A 6,519-nucleotide genomic window follows, 5' to 3' on the forward strand; every position below is an offset into this window, starting at 1 on the left:
GTTACATAGAAATGGGGTTTTAAGTATCCAAACACTTGACTTTTAATATGTCAATTTCAAGTTGAACAATATTGTGACCAAAGCATGTGATCTGATGACATCAGTTCATTACTATTTGCTGGTAGTTAGTCTATGACTTTTAACACAATGCATATTTGCAAATATCATAACTCCACTAAGTAGCATATTTTCTGACTGTGAAGGCTGACAGTTACATGCAATTGGAGATAACTTTTTTGTGTTTTATATGTCTATTTTCTTTTTGCTGCTTGGCTAGTAAAAAGATATTTGGAAAAGCAATCACCTTTTGTTATTGCTAACTTGTAAGTTTGGCTATGATTGTTTCAAGTTATAATTTACCCACCCGCCCCTTGCTAGGGGCAAAGAGACACCTTGCTGGTGGCATTGTCCTTGTATCAGTCAAGGGCAGAGCAGGTGGCAGCCCTTTGTTCATCCTAACTCGATGCCTGGCTTGGTGGCTAAAGCTGGTTTACACCTAGGAGTCATAGAAACCAAGTCAAATCAAACCCCTGAAACACAGCTTGGAAGGAGGAAGACAGACTGAGACCTGTGTTCATCCATGCCACAGATGGGAAAAGAGGCCCACTGACTCGCCCTCTGTGCCACAGCAAATGTGGGACACAGAGCCCGGCTGACCACCATACAGCACCGAACAATGAAGAGGAAGACAGAGACCTGCAGACCATCATGCCCGCACAGATTTGCCATCTGGCCCATGCCTAGGGAACACAGTGGTCATGAGAGCAGGAGAGCTGTCCTTGTCCCTCACTGGCTGTAGCACTCTGGAGAGAGGGCCCTGTAACTTGTCTGGGCAGCACAGTAGTGCTGGCCGTGGTCAGGGGGGTGGCAATGAGCCAACCTCAAGGGCAAGACTGGCCCCAACACTGGTCTCCCATGAGATGGCGTGGGTGTGAGAGTGATACCTTCGTCCTCCTCTGCCTCCTCACTTGCCGTAGCAGTGAAAGCAGACCCTGCAGCTTGCCTGTGCCACACAGCAGAGCTTCCCTGATGGCGAAGGCATGAGGAAGCTAGCCCCAAGGACGTGAGTATGGGAAAGCTGGCAAAGCACCCTGACAAGCTCATTTACCACCCTGTCCAAATCTAGGGCTCTGAATTGCCCCCCCCCCAAAATCTATATCATATGTGAACAGTTTGGACTTGTGAAAGGGCCACTCCTGCTGATCAGAAGCTCCAGATCTACATGACAAAGGGCAACAACAGGATAACGGGAAGGAGGCTCAGTGAGGAGCCAATATTGATTGTGTCACAGAAGCCAGCGATCTTGCCTGTGAATGAGACTAGTGACTCACTGCAATGAACATCTGCAAGTGAAGATGTGTAGGCTGAGACCCACCGTGACACACTACAGCCTCCACATGCGATGTTTTCTATGCTTTGTTTTCGTTTGTTGGGTTGGTTGGCTGATTTTGCTTTTCGTTTTGTTTGTGTGTTTGTTTTTTATTTGGGAGAGGAGGTTGCAAGGGCAAAGGGTGGCTATGAGGGGATGGAGAGATGAGTGGGACTGTAGTACATGATGTAAAACTCACAAAGAACCAATAAAAATGTTTTAAAGGTTGTAATTCATACGTTATGAATTAAAATTGCTATACCCACAATATTCAAATAACTACTTTCATCATTGTAGTGTGACATAGTTTGCCACATTAAGGTTTTTGTGTTGAATGTTCTTGTTTAGCCTTTACATTGTGTTACTGAACTCTGAGTTTCTTTATATTTAGATATCTGCCTAAGTAAAGAAACAACATAAGCAAATTTCCTGTCCAGGTGTTCTGCTTTGGTTATGCAAGACGATAGCCTTTAAAAGACCTCATTTCACATTAGGTGACTACCTTCTATCACATTAGAGCCCAAACGCCCTGCACCTTCTTCCTAGTACTGGGAGTTCCTAAGGAAAAACAAGTAGCAAAACTCCCTGGGACACTCTCGCTGATCCCTGTCTGCTGCTCTGTTTGCCTTCCTGTTTCCTCTGCATTGGGGCATGTGGGTACTTATTATATTTTCTTTTGGTCCACATGTGCATTTTGATATATGCTTATTGCATTAAACCCATTATTTCTAGATATTCCAGCATGAGATATTTTCTGTTTATTGAACTAGAACTTACAAGCTGATTAAATCATACTGATAAAACCATTATCTCGCTTCCATGCTGAGTGAGGGCTAGGAATTTTGCATCAGCTGGGTTAAAATAGCTTGTTGTACTTTTCTTGTTTTTAATTACCAGCACACAATAAAAACACAAATTAAAGATATCAAAATGAACATGATTAGGAAAGAAACATAAAATATACCATTTTGAAATTCAAAATATAGAACAAAGCACATCCATTTATATTTACTCAAAGAGCTAAATCTTCATAATAGCATATAGTATATGAGGAAAAATTCTTCACTTTAAACAGCTTTCTATAAAACTATAGATTAAAAAATAAGTACATCAAATATGAGAATGTTAACTCGGTTTTTATTTCTTTAAAATATCAACTTTATAGCCTTAAAAGAAAGTTACTTTGAAAAGGTAAAAGGATAAGAAGCCATAACATTCAGATATCTGCATGAAGCAGAGCATGAACAGGACCTATGGGAAACTTTCATTCCATAATGTTAGTTGGCTAAGCCAAAGGCAATATAGATTAATCCTTCCCAGTCCAGACTTACATCAAATAACAAGAGTCCTGTTTGAGTTCATAGCCCCTGCTTAAGTTCAGTGGCATTTACTAATCTCTTTAATCCCTTTTTCTCATTAGGAAACAGAAGATGGGTGGTTGTACGAGCTTAGATATTGCTTACCTCCCCCCCCCTTCTGGGGTTTATTGACACGTGGTTGACAAAGACCTGGAGAATGAAATAATGAGAGTGAAGCTAATTAACATACCTGAATGGGTGGCTGTGTGTGTGTGTGTTATGGTAGGTCCTTATTGACGGTTAAGTATTGTCAGTTGTAAGTATAACCAGTCTGGTCCTGTGTCTTTGTTCTCACTAGCATCTTGCCTGTCTAAGCCAACACAGAGGCATTGATGGAGAGGAAACTTCAACTGAGAAAATGTATACTTCTGGAGTGGCCTGTGGACAACCCTGAGTAGTGTGTTCTTGCTGAATGATTAATGTGGTCTGGTGGGCCCAGACCAGTGTAGTTGGAACCACCCTGGGCAGGCCCTGCATGGTGAAAGAAGGCAGGATGAGCAGGTCAAGCCATGGGGAACAAGCCAGTAAGCACCAGTCCTTCGTGGCCTCTGCTCTTATTCCCGCCTGCAGCTTCCTTACTACAGTCCCTGACTTCTTTGGATATGAACTACAAACTGTAAGATTAAATAAATTCATCCTTCCTCAAGTTGCTTTTGGCCATGATGTAACATAGCAGCCATAGAAGTTCTAAGAAGTTCCTTGAATTTCATAGTTAATGCTTTTAGATTGTATCTCCCACTAAATGTTAAGAAAAGTAGTCATCTTCTTTTGTTGCATTCCTTTTGTATATGTGTACATTTGTTTACTAATCACCTTTTCAAATTCTTTGTTCCCCTTTGTAGTAAGTATGTTTTCCTTTCTGAGTTTTGTAAAGTATGAACAATGTTTAGGTATATTGGTTGTAAAAGCTTCTATTATTTCACTTGATATTCAGTTATTTCAGAGATTATATAAGGAATAGAGCTTTTACCTTTCATGTAGTCAAAAACCACTGTGTTCTTTTTTCCAACATTAGTACTTCTTTCAACTAAAGAGATGTCCTTACTGTTTAGTTCTACTGTTGAAGATTAAGGATAATTCCAAACCTCTTGGTTTCGTTTCTAAATAACATGCTCAGAACATTTTACTATAAAGTATGTCATTGGCACTGAATATTTTACTGTGTCTGTTTCTTTGGATGCCCTTTATCATATTAATTGAGTCCCCTTCTAATCTTAATTTTATAACAGCTTTGATCATAACAGTAATTTAATTTTATTAAGAGCCTTTATGCAGCATTTTTAGGGACTGCAATAATTTTCTCCAGAACGTGTGTGTGTGTGTGTGTCTGTGTATGTGGGTGTGTGTATCTGTCGGCATATATGTCTCTGTCTGTCTGTCCATCCTGTGTGTGTATATGTGTGTATGTATGTGTGTCTATGTATATGTGTGTATGTGTGTGTGTGTGTTTATGTGTGAAAGTATGCTTCATGTTCATGTGTATGTGCATGTCCTCATGTGTAGGCTATAGATGCCAAGTAAGGATATTGTGTGTCTTCCTTTATCAATTTGTGACTGTTTCTTTAATGAAGGCTCTCTCACAGATCTGGAAATTTGTTTTCAGGCTAAACTAACTGTCCAGAAATTTTCAGGATCCACAGGTATCCAGCCCCAAATGCTGGGGTTATAGTCAAGCAAAACCATGCCTAGCTTTTTCATGTCAATGCTGAAGATGTAAACTCATGTCTTCATTCTTGCTGGCCAACAACTATTATCACAGAGTGATCTCTCCGGTCCCAGAGTTTTTAATAAGAGGAATGTTTAGAAGAGTTTGTAGGAATTTTTTTATATTGAATAAACTTTACATTCATGGAATATGCTTGCCAGCCTTTTACATTATAATAAGTCATTGTCAACGTATATTGTTGAACTTAATTTGTTACTATTTTAGTTAGGATGTGTTCGTGATTACAGTGCTGTGGCACCCATGAGTCACTAATGTTCCTGTCAGGTTTTGCTGTTCAGTTCATGTCAGCTTCACAAAATATTTCATGTTCCTCAAGTGTCTGGAAGAATCTGTATATATCTGTTACTTTTCCCACAAATGTCCAGAACATCGTCTTTTATGGAAATCTGCCCTTCAGACTTTGGACGTCTCCACCTGCACAGCAGCGTCCAGGCTGTGTCTCCAAGACTCAACAAGAAGAGCATCGTTGCTGGCATTGCCCTTTCTATGGTTCCATCAGGCCAGGAGTATTTTTATGCTTTTAATCTCTGTCAAGTGCTGAGATGAGCTATGTCCTGCTCTAACTTCCTCTGTATTGCATATAACAGTAGCTTTTCAGGCAGCATCTTGCCATGAGAGATTCCATTTCACAGGTAGCGTTTGACTCCATTTCGGGTGTAAACACAGAGGTAAGATGACTCTGCACCTTGTGAGGTGTGTTAACAACATTATGTTTCTGGTACCACCCAGGACACATAGGGTAAAAGCCAACATATTCCTAAAACCAAAAAGGATGCAACCTTATAAATATATCAGAGTAAATAGTGGCCACATGTGAACACATGGATGCACTAAAATCCTATGCAGAAAATCAGACCTAACAACGCAGGGAACTAAATGAAGAAAGAATGGGCGCCTGTAAAGACAAGAACACAGAACGTGCTGATAGCATTACTTTGTAACCATGCTGGCAAGAGGGAAAGTATGCTGTCAGACTATTAAAACAATAGAACCCAATAAATTGGAATTTTCCCGGGAGTTTCTTGCTGAAAGAAGGAAAAGTCTGGAGCCCTAGGACCAGCCAGCAAGGAAACTTGTTTTTAGGGAGAAAAAAAAAAAAAGATTTACCTTTTGTCAGCAAAGCAGGCATGAAAGACAAGAAATGTGGAGTTGTGACCTCTTGTGACTAGCTAGACAAAGTGAATAAAGTGTAATTAATAAAGAATTAAAAAAATAAAAATTTAATTAAAAAAACTGCGTTTGCATTATCTGGCTATCAATGGAAATTAGAACAGTTTGGCAAATTGTAACCAATGGAACCAATGTAGCTTTTGAATCTGTTATTTTCAATATGTTCTGAAGCTGTGGAATAGCCCTTTGGTGATATGAATAAGAATGACCCTCACAGGCTCATGTATTTCAATTCTTAGGTCACCAGGGAGTAGAACTCTTTGATAGGGTTAGAAGGATTAGGAGGCGTGTCCTTGTTGGAGGAGGTGTGTCACTGGGGGTGGGCTTTGAGGTTTCAAAAGCCCATAATGTGCCCAGTCTCCCACTTTCTGTTTGAGAATCCTGACCAGCTCTTAGCTACTCTAGCCACTCCTGCTTGTTGGCATGCTCTCTGCCATGAAGATAACGGACTAAGCCTCTGAACCCGCAGTCAAGGCCCCAACAAAATGCTTTCCTTAATAAGAGGTTCCTTGGCCAAGGTGTCTCTTCACAGCAAAAGAATAGCGACTGTGACAGGCAAAAATGTGTTGTCTATTTTTCTGACATGTCATGCTCACAATCTTAAAAAATTTTTCAATATATTTTTTAAATCCTCCACATCCAGCATGACAGTTGTCTACACAGTTAGGAAGGAAGTAAATTTTTCAAAACCATTGTTTGTGGTTGGTTCTAATTTTTTTTCTTTTATTTTTGAGATGAGGTTCTCCCAACTGGCCTAGGCTGAACTTGTTCTCATAATCCCTTTGCTTCAGCCTCTTTTGTGCTGGGATTCAGGCATGAACCAAAATGTCCAGTTAACATTGGCTTTTCTTTTTTTATAAGTCATCTTGTTATCATATAGAAGTCTCAATCAGGTT

At 40.1% G+C, this 6,519-nt stretch overlaps 1 non-coding gene across 1 annotated transcript; it reads left to right on the forward strand.

The window, feature by feature from the left end:
• The first annotated feature begins 365 nt into the window (after positions 1–365).
• LOC132656689 (small nucleolar RNA SNORA48) lies at positions 366–509 on the forward strand. The gene has a single exon (XR_009594404.1). It is a non-coding gene; the product is annotated as a small nucleolar RNA SNORA48 (small nucleolar RNA).
• Positions 510–6,519: the final 6,010 nt, after the last annotated feature.

This window comes from Meriones unguiculatus, chromosome 9 (assembly GCF_030254825.1).
Source record: "Meriones unguiculatus strain TT.TT164.6M chromosome 9, Bangor_MerUng_6.1, whole genome shotgun sequence".
NCBI classification, from domain to species: domain Eukaryota; kingdom Metazoa; phylum Chordata; class Mammalia; order Rodentia; family Muridae; genus Meriones; species Meriones unguiculatus.